This window comes from Schistocerca piceifrons, chromosome 1 (assembly GCF_021461385.2).
Source record: "Schistocerca piceifrons isolate TAMUIC-IGC-003096 chromosome 1, iqSchPice1.1, whole genome shotgun sequence".
NCBI lineage: Eukaryota > Metazoa > Arthropoda > Insecta > Orthoptera > Acrididae > Schistocerca > Schistocerca piceifrons.
The window spans coordinates 377,895,801-377,910,285 of record NC_060138.1 but is presented as its reverse complement, the minus strand read 5'-3'; the positions used below and the strand labels follow the sequence as shown (position 1 = coordinate 377,910,285).

At 46.6% G+C, this 14,485-nt stretch overlaps 1 long non-coding RNA gene and 1 pseudogene across 1 annotated transcript in view; one reads left to right on the top strand and one right to left on the bottom strand.

Moving 5' to 3' along the window:
• The window catches only part of LOC124787818, a 415,837-nt gene that overhangs the window by 139,226 nt on the left and 262,126 nt on the right, over positions 1-14,485 (top strand). The gene's annotated exons all lie outside the window — the stretch shown is intronic.
• Positions 9,314-9,431, bottom strand: LOC124722922 (annotated as a pseudogene).

Genomic DNA, 14,485 nt, shown 5'->3' with positions numbered 1-14,485 from the left:
CTCCGCAGGCGGAAACAACAACACGTCCGCACTGCACGGCGGCGAAAGCCGGACTGGCGCTCTCAGCTACCCTGGCGGGTAAAGTTTTTGCTTCACATGTACAGGTAAAGTACGAATTATCTAACTGGTTGAGTAGACTTTCCTCGAACTTGATAAATTATGGTAACCGATCAATTAAGATGCTACAGCGCGCTGATAGTTTACAGTTATCAAAGATTTAACGGGCTTTAATTTTATTTTCACTGACTGTAGTTCGCTCTGATGCACTTCTGACTTATTGATGTGCAATGATGTGATGTTGAAAACATTGCACACATTAATTAATACGCTGAAACCATCACTGCCAGTATATAGATTCAGTAAGAAAAATTTATACTAACAGTTACGAATGCGTCCTGAAAAGTAACGGCTACAAACTTTTTATGTGAAAACTTTTTAAGCTTTTCAAATAAAACAACGCTATTAACTTAGTACATCTTTATTCAGTCTGGAACCGCGTGACCGCTACGGTCGCAGGTTCGAATCCTGCCACGGGCATGGATGTGTGTGATGTCCTTAGGTTAGTTAGGTTTAAATAGTTCTAAGTTCTAGGGGACTGATGACCTCAGATGTTAAGTCCCATAGTGCTCAGAGCAATTTGCACGGTTCAAGGAGAGCGTGTTCGTTGGGTAATACGTTTGCCAAGAGCATCCCAGGTACGTTCTACAGGGTTTAGGTCCAGGGAATACGCAGGGCATTCCATACGTTCAGTATCTTCACATTCCAGTGTGTCCTAAGCTTCTGCGGTGGTTTTTGTGCGGCAATTGTCGTCCGTACACAGGAAGTCAGGACCAACATCGCTTCTAAACAGGCGGATATGATCCGAATAATAACCCCGCAATGCCACTGTGCCGTAAATGTACGTTGCGCAAAGATATGCAGCAGGGTTTCGCCATTTTGCGTAATGCCTGCAAATAACACTTTGGACACATCCATTGCTGATGCCACAGTTAGTGACACTTGGGCCGGCCGCGGTGGTCTAGCGGTTCTAGGCGCTCAGTCCGGAACCGCCCGACTGCTACGGTCGCAGGTTCGAATCCTGCCTCGGGCATGGATGTGTGTGATGTCCTTAGCTTAGTTAGGTTTAAGTAGTTCTAAGTTCTAGGGGACTGATGACCACAGATGTTAAGTCTCATAGTGCTCATAGCCATTTGACCCTTTTAGTGACACTTGGACCGGCTACGAGCCATCCAAATGCTCTTCCACGACTGTATGCACTTAAATGCTGTGTTACAGACACGTTGCCGTATTACACGGAACTTCAACTGGCTCTGAGCACTATGGGGCTTAACATCTGAGGTCATCAGTCCCTTAGAACTTAGAACTACTTAAACCTAACTAACCTAAGGACATCACACACATCCATGCCCGAGACAGAATTCGAACCTGCGACCGTAGGAGCCGCGTGGTTCCGGACTGAAGCGCTTAGAACCGCTGGGCCACAATGGCCGGCAGTTGGCAGTTGTTCCTTGGCAAGTGTCAGCTCTTCCTTAGCAACTGTCAGGCTGTGTGTTATCATACCAGCTTGCGATACTGCGATAAAATAATAAATTTACATTTTTTCTTTTAATTTGTTTCACGTGTCATAAATCACTGTAGGTTACTCTTAACGGCATCGGCGTCAAAGTGAACGCTGTAGGAAACGAATCCGAGTCAATGAAAAAGTCAGCAAGACGTGTTGTTATTTCTTGGTTCAAATGGTTCAAATGGCTCTGAGCACTATGGGCCTTAACTGCTAAGGTCATCAGTCCCCCAGAACTTAGAACTACTTAAACCTAACTAAACTAAGGACAGCATACACATCCATGCCCCAGGCAGGATTCGAACCTGCGACCGTAGCGGTCACGCGGTTACAGACTGAAGCGCCTAGAACCGTTCGGCCACTCCGGCCGGCTTGTTATTTCTTGTCAGGCAACGGAAGGTACTTGTGCTTGACAAAATTTGAACCAAAGGCATCAGTCGCCATCAAGATACTACACCGTAGACCCACCTCAATCACGCCCACATAAAAACTCACTTGCAAATCGATAAGACAAAAGACAGTAGACGATCACCAAATTAGACCGATGTCGGCCGTTTCTCCAATTCGGCTCTATCTCACTTGTTTTTGTTTTATCGTGTGTCGTACAAGGAAATATTGGAGGTGACGCTCGTTTCGTCTCGCTGCGCCTTGGCATTTAGCACAGCATTTTATGCGCGGGCTGTAAAATCCGTGCGAGCGTGCACTTCGTTTTGCATGGAGCGCGACCGGCCGCGGACAAAGCGTGGAGGGGGGGGGGGGCGGGTTTGGGTTGGGGGAGGGTCGAGGGGGGGGGGGGGGGGAGGAGGGACGCGACGCCGACGCCGCGGAAACTGACCACCACGAACTCTGCCGGGTCCCGCCATTAGACTGGCCCGGCGGCCCGTCTGCTGTCACTCGCCTGGCTATCCTCCCGCCTGCCAAACCTCTGCTTCGCACTGCCTCGCTAATCACGCGATGCACGAGAAATCTGGAAGCTGAGAGAGAAGTGAAGCTTCAAACCGGCGACCATCCGATGCTGAAAGCTTGTCCCAATTTGCTAACGATTACTGTCACGCTAAGAAAATCCACTGTCATCCTTATACATAATACAAGGTGTAACGAAAGGGTACTGCCAAACTTTCGGGACAATCCTGCATACCTAGGAGAAGAAACTGTGTTATACGCCCATAGATGTGGAAACTTCATTTTGATGTCAGAGCTAAATTTCGACAACTCTTCAATACATTCATCATCTACTTTGAAGCCTAGCCTCTGTTATGAGACTATTTTTTTCCAGAACTGCACCGTAGCTAATATCTCACTGCCGGAAAAAAATTAGTACACGTGGAAAGACGACCTTGGTCTAATGACGGCTTGTGCCACCTGGGGGATAGTAGAAATACTGATCATGGTTTCAACGTCGTCCGCTAACCACTGCGTAGTGGCATAGCTATGGGAGCGCCATCTGTGCCTACCCTTTAATAGGGAATGCCCGCAACCATAAGGCTCAGTGTGGTGCAAACGTGTGAGGCAGGCAGGCAACCATGCCCCAGAGATGTACACGTGCTTCCTACAACCAGCTGAGCGTGTCTGAAAGGGGTCGAACTGAGACCTTCCGAGTCGCGGGATAGCCCTTTCGGAGAATTGCCACACAAGCTGGACGTGCTGCTTCAGTTTTGCCACGATGCTGATATCAGTTGTAACGTGTTGATTCTCACACCCGTAGACGAAATTCTGGACGTCCACGCAGCACAGACGCCCTCCAGGATCGTCGTAATGTAAGGGCAGTAGTGGCAGCTCGTACAGCACAGATAGGAGGGATTGCGAGCCCAGACGTGTTAACATGACGTATTGCTAACCCGTTGTTAGCATGAGATTACGGGCACGCACACCTCTAGCTCGTCTCCTACTCGCCGGCCGGGGTGGCCGAGCGGTTCTAGGAGCTACAGTCTGGAACCGCGCGACCGCTGCGGTCGCAGGTTCGCATCCTGCCTCGGGCATGGATGTGTGTGATGTCCTTAGGTTAGTTAGGTTTAAGTAGTTCTAAGTTCTAGGGGACTAATGACCTTAGAAGTTAAGTCCCATAGTGCTCAGAGCCATTTGAACCATTTTCGTCTCCTACTCGCGCAACAGCATCTATGTGCACGGATCAACTGGTGTTGTCAGAAGATCACTTGGAAGATGGAATGTTGTGCCTTGGCCTGCAGTAATGGAAGCAGATTCTGCCCTCACCCAAGTGAAGATGATATGGCTCTGTTCCCTTGCCCCCTCAGATGACCTGGTCTAACTCCTTGTGACTTTTTCGAATATGGACATTTCAAGGTTCGTGTTTGCGTACGGTACCCCCACTGCCAAGAACACTTGAACGCTCAGAACACGCGTCAGTGCTGCTGTGATGATAATTGAAACGATGTTTTCATGGTATGGAACGAACCAGACTTCCGCTTGGATGCGTGAGCGTGGTTAGAGAGGCATTCATAGAATGTTTGTAGACTACAAATTGCAATCTTGGTGAGCTTACGGCTCTTTTCATGCATCAGTAATATTTGTACACGTAATACTTTGGGAAGTATAGAGTTTATGAAACAAATGAACCACTTGTCGTAGCCCTGTATCAAAATTAATGTAGTGTCTGGGTTCCAGAGTAAACTTTTTGGCTGGAGATCTTAGTGCGTTGCAGAACGTTAGCTTATCCTTCATTTACTCCATTAGTCAGTTAAGCAGATATGTCTGTTGCATTTTTTATCATTCCATCGAGTTACTCTTTCGGGGAAATGTTTTGGAATTGACTAAACATTATTTTCGTATCTCTGAGTGTTTGCGAGTATGTACATAGTTTTTGGGTATTTTTAAACACTGCTGGCCATTGAAATTCCAGCACCATACAGGTAACGTGCAAAAAACGTCAAATTGGCGTGAAGTGTGATGCATGCTTGAATATGCAATTCATTAACGTTTCAACGCAACTGCTAGAAGTAGCCACGAGCAACGGTATCTACATTCTTTGTTCAGGGGAAGACTATGCAGCGAGTGTCTCATTCAGACATTTCTGATCGTAGTTTATTTGTGGGAAGATCGTTTAATAAGGGGAGAGAACAGTCATGACCTGTCTACAGGATGTTTTCGGGATCATGTTACGAACTTTCAGGGGTGATGAGAAGGGAAAATGTATAAATTTGAGGTAAATGATCATAGCATGGAAACGACGGAGACGAAAAGTGTATTCGAAAATCTACTCACGTTCTACAGCACTCAAATTAAGGGCCCCAAATTCCGAACGTTGATCACGGGTATGAAATTCCCGCTGAATTATTTGCCATTTTGATGGACTAGTAACTTCACACGAAACTTGTTGTCAGAGACACCGAAGTCTTTGGTACAGGAATAGTGAACCACCCGCCCGGCTAGTCGCGCGGTCTAACGCGCTGCTTCCCGAGGGGGAAGGTGTGCCGATCCCCGCCACGAATCCGCCTTGCGGATTGGTGTCGAGGTCCGGCGTGCCGGCCAGCCTGTGGATGGTTTTTAAGGCGGTTTTCCATCTAGCTCGGCGAATGAGGGCTGGTTCCCGTTATTCCGCCTCAGTTACACTATGTCGACTATTGCTGCGCAAACAGCGTCTCCATGTACTCGCACATCATAATTGCTCTACCACTCAAACATTTGGGGTACTTGGGGTACACTCGTCTGGTATGAGACGTTACCCGAGGGGTGGGGGGTGGAGGGGGGGGCGGTTCACTGGGGGCTGAACCGCACAATAACCCTGGGTTCGGTGTTCGGTGTGAGGCGGCGGGGACTACTGTAGGGTAGGGTGGGTGGACTACTGTGGCCTGGTGTGCGGTTGTGAACCACTGAGGGCTACGGCGGGACGAAGCCTCTCCGTCCTTTCTAGGTCTCCAGTTTAATAAACAATACAACAGTGAATTCACTTTTCGCAAACAATTTTCAGAATCTGCTACATTGCCAACAGTTGTTCAAAATGGCGTCCACTACCGTCAATGCAGGTATAACATCTTCGCACAAAGTTCTGCCGTACCCGTTCTAATATCCCCCGTGTCATTTGAACAGCGTCGCAGGCAGTGAGAATTCTTGCGAGGAGAGCCTCTTCAGTCTCAACAGGCGACTCGCCACAAGACTTTTCTCAAGGCTCCACAAGAAAAAAATCAGGTGATGTGAGATCACGTGAACGTGGTGGTCAAGAAATAGGACCTCCTCTGCCACTGCCTCTGTCTGATCCGAATGTCCTGAGTGAGGTGGGATTGAATTACGTCGGAGCGGCTATCGTTGACCAGTAACAAGTAGGCTATATTTCAGGAACCTGCCCGTCGGCATTGCCTACCCTGTTATCTTAGCAACAGCAATGCCGGTACATGTGTTTCACTGTCAAAGGTATCACAACTAGTTTCACTAGTTTCCGAACCTGGGCCTCTCGCCTCAGATTGATGAGCTTGCCCTTCTTCATCAGTCATGAAAGTTTGTAATATCTCGGAATTATCCTGTATTTTGGGCTTACTGTCTTGTGACATTGCTGCTCCCGTTGGTCACGGTGCTTCAGTGTCAAGCGAAAATGAAATCGATAGAGTCAGAAGGGGCATATTCAACACCATTATCGGTTCTAACGCCTCGGAGAGACTACCGCCCCAGAGGGCAGACGTACTACTATTGTCCGCTCGGCGTTGCACCATAAATCAGTCACGTCACGTGCCTTGAGACAGAAAATGGGTTTGTTTGCAGTAAGACAAGTATCCACACGGACAGTGCGACGACATCTGGATCACCACGGGCTGGCAGCACGGCGACTATTGTTACCTTGACATCGACAGTGGTGTGCCCAACAACAGTATTGGAGACAGTAGTTTTTTCAAGCTTGTCCCTGTACTACGTACACCACCTTTCGAACGAATCGGTTGTAGAATCTCTGAAGAGGACAAACGTTGCCAGAGTTCATTCGACGTCGTTATACGGGCCGAGCACTTGGTGTGATCGTACTAGGTGACATGATCGCCTGTGTTTCGCTTAGCCATTAATTTGCACAGCAGGTATTACATTTCTGACGCGTTAAGGGCAGTGGCCCTACGCCTTTTTCTAGGTCTCCGTGGCTGTCTTTTTTTTTTAACACAATAACGAAAGATGGTGATGATGATATTCGGTTTGTGGGCTGCTCAACTGCGTGGTTATTTGGATTCAAATGGTTCAAATGGCTCTGAGCACTATGGGACTTAACATCTGTGGTCATCAGTCCCCTAGAACTTAAAACTACTTAAACCTAACCAACCTAAGGACATCACACACATCCAAGGCAGAGGCAGGATTCGAACCTGCGACCGTAGCAGTCGCGCGGTGGTTATTTGGAAAATTGGAAATTTGTGGTAAGGTCTTATGGTACCAAACTGCGGAGGTCATCGGTCCCTAAGCTTACTCACTATTTAATCTAACTTAAACTAACTTACGCTAGGGATGACACATACACCCATGCCCGAGGGAGGATTCGAACCTCCGACAGCGGAAGCCACGTGGACCGTGACAAGACCCCTCAGCCCTCTCGGCTACACCGCGCGGCCTGCGTGGTTATCAACGTCCGTACAAATTCCCGATCTTTTCACAGCCCAGTCCCGCCACTTTTCCCAAATGATTATGAAATGATAAGGCGGACGCAAACTCTCAATCCCCGGGCGGAGAAAATTCCCGACAGGGCCGGGAACCGAACCAGGGACCCCGTGATCCAGAGGCAGCAACGCTAGCCACTAGACCAAGAGCTGCAGACGATAACGCAAGAGTCGTGTAGACCGAGTTGTCACGACAAACCTTGATACGGAGGGTGATCAACTGTATCCCTGATCAGAAAGTGCTCCAGATATCTCACTCAATGAATATATCTGGTCACAGGTTTCCGAAGAACTGATGAGCTCTGGCATAGAGTTGAAGCTGCATGGAATGACGTCATCCGAGCTTTGTTCGGCTCGTTGCTTAGCCGGACTTCAGACGTTGACTTCCAGAGGTGACAGCTCCGTGAACTAAATTTCGCACCGTATACACCCGGAAATTAGCTACATATTTAACAATTTATTCTTCTCAGTACATACACACAATAAATTTTTCGTTATTTACTACCCTTCCTGGCGCTGCAGTTTCAGTCTCCAACACTGTATTTCAGTTCATACTGACCTCTAACTCTTTCACCTGTTCCAACTCCGCTCATCTCTTAAAAAATTTCTGTACGGCGGCTAAACGCCTGGCTATCGTCTACTCAAACAAACGTCATTAACATTCTCGCCATCTTCTCGTGTGCCGTTGTACTTCTTTAGAATGGTCTCTAGCACCAGTTTACATATATTTATACTGGGTGACTTACTAATGTTAAGAAAAAAGAACCGAAATGATGTAGATGACGCTGAGACAAGTAATTTAATACTAGCGGAAAAATGCTTCTACCGGAGGACAAAAAAGGCGAATATGTCCCTGTTTAAAAGACTCTGACTGAAAAGTCTGGTACCAGCTGCCTCATTCTACCTTCCTCAGCACCTTTAAAAGTTTACCCGAAGATACTGGCTTGCGAACATACTCGCGCTTTTTTTTAACATGCTGCTCATTTCTAACTCCCATAAGTTCACCTAACTGTAACTCACACTCACTAGTCCATCGCTTTAAGTCGCTCATACCCAACCAGTCCCAATCGCCCTTTCTAACTCTCTCATGCAGCCCAACTCATTGTCATTATCCTTTTGTATCTCTCTGCCATTACCTCCTGTGTCCGCCCCCGGTAGCTGAGTGGTCAGCGCGACAGAATGTCAATCATAACGGCCCGGGTTTGATTCCCGGCTGGGTCGGAGATTTTCTCCGCTCAGGGACTGGGTGTTGTGTTGTCCTAATCATCATAATATCATCCCCATCGACGCGCAAGTCGCCGAAGTGGCGTCAAATCGAAAGACTTGCACCCGGCGAACGGTCTACCCGACGGGAGGCCCTAGTCACGCGACATTATTTATTACCTCCTGTGTCACAGCCATAGCTCCCTTCCTTCTGTCCTACTGCTACAGTCTCCTCTCACTCTCACTGCCTCCCTCTTGCTGAACTGGCAGAAATTGGAAGACTTTAAGGTTTTTATCAGCCAGTAATAGTAATAATACTGTGTAGAGCACTATAATAGCCCTTATGTAGTTGCTGCTATGTCATGGTGTAAATTCACTTACCTGTTTCGAAGCGAGCAATGAAGCAATTCCGTTTCTTCTGTCTTCACTACCTCTCTCTTTCTCGTTGCCACTGACATGCACACTGTCTCTCATCATCACTGGCTCTCACCCACTTCCACTTCCTCCTTCTCTTTATTCCTCTCCTGTTCCACTGTCACTGTGTCCCTCTCTTTCTCTCACACTGCTGTTGTGTTCTTCGCTCTTTCTACCCTGCAACCGCTGTCTGCTACCGTCCAGTATTTATTGCTTTTCTGTTTCCTTCTGACTTTCGTTGTCTCCTTCTCTCTCAGCATAAAGAGCGTGACTATATTTGTAAGACAAAATCTTTGGGAAAAAATTTAAAGGTACTGAGAAAGATAGAATGAGGTACTTCATAAAAAAAAAAGCACTCCGTCTTCAGGCCACGAGTGGCCCATCGGGACCATCCGACCGCCTTGTTATCCTCAGTGGAGGATGCGGATAGGAGGGGCGTGTGGTCAGCACACTGCTCTCCTGGCCGTTATGATGGTATTCCTGACCGTAGCCGCTACTATTCGGTCGAGTAGTTCCTCAATTGGCATCACGAGGCTGAGTGCACCCCGAAAAATGGCAACAGCGCATGGCGGCCTGGATGGTCACCTATACAAGTGCCGACCACGCCCGACAGCGCTTAACTTCGGTGATCTCACGGGAACCGGTGTATCCACTGCGGCAAGGCCGTTGCCGAAGAACTTTATAGGTCAAGAAATAACGCAAAACAAATTTTGCACCTCGGACCAGATTTTACGTGCAGAAAAATTTTGTATGTGCTTCAGCACTATGACATGGGGTTCCCAGAACCCTTCTGATGATAACAGCGACGCTTCACAGTGTATTTCTCCGTGCTACGTCTCTTTATGAACTATGTTTTCTTCTCACACCGAATTTTACGTGTACAAGTAGGTTAACTTTGAACGTCTGCATGTCGGAAACGGATGAAGATAACACAAAAGTTTTTCGAGATTTGGATCTTAGGAATATATCATAAAAATTTCAGCTATTCGTTCTGCATAGCCGTCTTGGAATCCGCTGATCGGTTTTGGTATGAAAAAATGGTAAAAAACGATTTCGGGGGTTTCTAAGGAACTGTCCGTGAACTATTGGTGCCTCCATAAGTCTCTTAAGGCCCATCGTAGATCACACCAAATGCAAAAAGAAAAAACAGATTTTTTTTCCATTTAGGTAAGCAAGAGGCAGTGTCAAATATTAGTACTTTCACCCTGTAGTGTAGGATAGTGAGGCTAAGACTATTCTTTTGTTGGGTATACAAACGTCCATAGACCAATGACTATACAAAACACTTGACCCTGTCTTTCTGTCATCAATAGAATCCGAAATATGAACACCGGAATATCCTGTTTTCATGTGTGGCTTTTTCGGACATACATATCGTCATCTACGTCGCTTCGGGGCTTTTTAAACCTTAATAAGAATCTCCCCAGACTTTTGTATAGGCTCTGAAGGTTTAGGTGTCGTGAGACCAAATAATTGTATTATCATCATCGTCATCACTTCTGTTTACGTACTGATTCAATTAAGTAGCTGTGCAAAATCTGAAGTGTACGTCGTTGATAAAGTGATTAGTTTCTCTGTTACAGAGGCGGCACGAAAATATTGTGACTGTTACTGAAGTGACCGCCATATAATTGACAGTCATCCTTGCAACAAAAAGTTTTTCAGAAAGGAACATTAAAATAAACACCAAGCAAAAAAGAACGAAGGAATTCTGTCAAGAAACCTATCGCTGTAGATGGTTTCGACAAATCAGCCATCTCACAAGCAATTGTGGACTTATACATAAATTCAATTTGTGCTTGCTATGAAAGAGAAAATTCATTTTCCGTAACATAACGATGTATTCCTGAAGGTACTATGGGCAGTGCGGTTGCATTGGAAGAGATCTGTAAGTAAGCGAAAGTCTGTGATAGAATTGACGTCGTTATCTGTTTGTGTAAATCTGTATCAGTAAAAATGTGCTCGCCAATGTTCGTTAGTTCAAAATCCTATATATCTCCGAAAGCTCTTCATCGATTGCTTGCAGATTTTGACACAACGTCGCATTCGAATGGGAGTGTGTTTCTATATATCTACTGGAGCGTCATTTTTACACGACCTTGCATTCAGGTACGGGCGCCTTTTTATATAACTACTGGAGCGCCTTATGGTGTACATATTATACCACGTGGCACTTCAGTGGGCATACAAAAAGACAAGCGTATTTGAAGGCAGCGTTGTGTCAAATTTCAATGGAATCGCTGAAGAACATGAGATTTTTGCTAACAACGTATCGTCGGTGAAGAACTTCCGGAGATTTACATTTTTGTTCAAACGAACATTCGCGTTTTTATTACTACTTAATAAAAGCATGAAGTCTGCGTGAGCAAAGCAGATTTCTTTAAATGATGACACTTAACAAAATAGTTTCTCTATCCCAGTGACGAAAAATGGTTCAAATGGCTCTGAACACTATGGGACTTAGCATCTGAGGTCATCAGTCCCCTAGAACTTAGAACTAGTTAAACCTAACTAACCTAAGGACATCACACGTCCATGCTCGAGGCAGGATTCGAACCTGCGACCGTAGCGGTCACGCGGTTCCAGACTGAAGCGCCTAGAACCGCTCGGCCACTCCTGCCGGCCCCAGTGACGAATTTGTTCGTTAAGAAACAATCAGGATTCCTTGGGAGGGAACGTACTATAGAATACTGAAATGCACTGCAGACTAGAAGGGTTTATGATCTCCTATCGATTCTAAAGTAACACTTTTTTCTAATTTTGTTCAAGTTGGCTTTTGGAAAATTCGATCGCAATTCTCATGTATTTTTTTTCTTTTTTAGTTTGGTATATGCAGATGCTTCCTCCAAGCAAGAAAATTAATGTGGGGCCATTTATCCACTATCAGATCCATGAAGACGGAAGCACGTTGCTTTTGAGACTTTCAGATGTATGTAGAAACTGAGTTCTTTTAATAAGACTTTATTTAAATCTTATTACTATCTCTGTAATGCTTTTTATGAACGACATTGTGTCAGATGTGAATTACCGTATTTTATATGTCAGCATTGTAAAATAATATTTCGTAATTTCGCCACAACCGTCCGTGAGAACGACTCGGTGCAGTAATTGCTCGACGTGATGTGACGTTGTAGTTAAAACATTCACTAAGTCCAAGAAGACTGTGCAAGGGGTAAAAAAAAAATCCGGTCGGTGAAGAAAGGTTTACGGGTCTCAGACTACTGAAAATAACTCGGGTAAATGGTTCTGGGTCCGCAGTGGCCAAAGTGTGGGACGGCGATAAAAAAGATGCGTAAATTTTAGAGCGGCCCTGTTATGGGCCTTAAACAGGTGAGGTCGGACTTATTTTATGATCGAAATGCGAAAAACCAACGAGGCTCAAACGCCGCGTGAGCGCTCATAAACCGGCGGGCAGAGCCGTGGGCAGCCGTGTCTGACAAGTGAGACGGAGACGCGCAAAAAGCCGAGCGCGGCGGGACCCGCCGGCGGCCGCCCTCTGCTCAACCCCGCGGGTCGCTTTTTGCGAGGTTGACAGCACTGGACCGCTCTGCACTGCGCGGCCGCTGCCGGCTCTCCTGACCACACAGGTTGCACACCAACCGCGTGAGGGCGGGTCTACTGTGCACATCGTTGAGCTAGGGAAGCAAGCGCTGCCCTGCTGATCCAGGGCGCCGGGGTTCGTTCCCTGATCCACCTCACGAAGGTGGACTTAACGTTTGGGCCTTCAAGGATTTCAAGTACAGTGCACGTGCACGTGTATCAGATTCCTAAACCAATACGTTGCAAGTCTGCTGATACAAGGTATTACAAAACGATACCGACAGATTTCGAGAGGCTCTAGAGGGTGTACAATCCGTGTCCGTGAACGCTATCCAATGACGCTACAGAGCTTATAGGCGCCTGCAGACGCCGCTAGGACATGCCTTCGGCAGAAAACACGACTTATTACGCTGAGCGACCATTCCGGAATGTCTCGCAATGTTGTTTGTTGTTCAGTGAACGCACCTGATTGCCTGGGCGGATGACTCTTTCGCTTACTAGTTTCCGTCCGCATCCTATTTTTCTTCTGGAACCCTCTAAAATCGGTGTACAACAGAAAAATAAATAAAGATTCGAAAAGTGCAAGGCGTACGTCAAGGATCAAATGGTTAGAGATAATTGGAGTTTTCCATACAAAGTTACAACAAACAAAGTTCGATCACCTGGTGTTATCGGCATTGAGACGATCCGATAGCACGATGACGATAGACTGGGATACATCAGTGTAGAACCTTACAGGAACGCTGTTCCATGACGATACGATGCTGGAAGACACAGAGTACCATAAGAGCCGGCTGCGGTGGCCGAGCGGTTCTAGGCCCTTCAGTCGGGAACCTTGCGACTGCTACGGTCGCAGGTTCGAATCCTGCCTCGGGCATGGGATGTGTGTGAAGTCCTTGGGTTAGTTAGGTTTAAGTAGTTCTAAGTTCTGGGGGACTGATGACCTCAGGTGCTCATAGCCATTTGAACCATTTTGAAGAGTACTAGAGCAGATAGTGTATAACAGAATTGTGATTTCATTCGCTCAAGAAATGAGGTTAGCTACGGTAAAGTTAAGGAAAAAGAAAACACCTGGGCCCGATAGTATTATGGCGGAAGTCTTGCATCATCTAGTAGTCCAACAGTCTTGTTAAACGAATGTCTCCCCCCCCCCCCTGGTAGTTGAGTGGTCAGCGCGACGGAATGTCAATCCTAAGGGCCCGGGTTCGATTCCCGGCTGGGCCGGAGATTTTCTCCACTCAGTGACTGGGTGTTGTGTTGTCCTAATCATCATCATTTCATCCTCATCGACGTGCAAGTCACCGAAATGGCGTCAAATCGAAAGACTTGCACGAGGCGAACAGTCTACCCGACGGGAGGCCCTAGTCACACGACATTAAAAAAAAATTAGTTAAACGAATGTCCTTTGCAAGAATGGGCACTTACAATCTGGAAAATCTCAGCTATCACTTTACTAAGAAAGTGAGAAGACGTAGAACAAAGAAAAGCACAGAAAAAGTTTCAGTGCTGCCACCTGAGGGACCACAGACAGGTAACTGACAGAGGCCCCCTGTAGTACGTTTCAGGAAAGGGAAATCCACCGAGGACGCGGAAAGTCACGTAGTGCATATTGTGAACATCAGGTGACATGTACGTTACAGATATAAATATTATTGCTGGGTCACTCGATAACTTACAGTGGTCTGCCCTGTTCAGAGGCTGAGGTGATGGACTATCCCAGGTGCCTCTGTAACAGTCTAGCAGATTACTGCAAAGATAAGAACCCCAGAAAGAAAAGTGTGAAAAATTCTGCCAGAGATTGCCCGCAGGGTTATGTTTAGGGTCCAAAGTTCTAGGATATTGGCATAGACTGTGCCAAACACTAGAGCAGTGGTTTCCAACCTTTCATAGACAGTTAGCCTTGAGTGGTATTTGACATATGCTAGTACCCTCTCCCCTCCCCACTCCCCCACACATTATCACCAACTTAAGCACCTTGCTAAACTGTAGAATGAAAGACTTTTCTTAGAACACTTTTATTTTTAAAGTGAAGAAAGAAGAAAGATATGTGTGTGTGTGTGTGTGTGTGTGTGTGTGTGTGTGTGTGTGTGTGTTAGATTGACGAAGGAATTCGTGGTGCATCACAAGTGCTACTCACAACCCCTTCTCAGATACGAAAGCTAACAAGTAGACACTTGTTACAAAA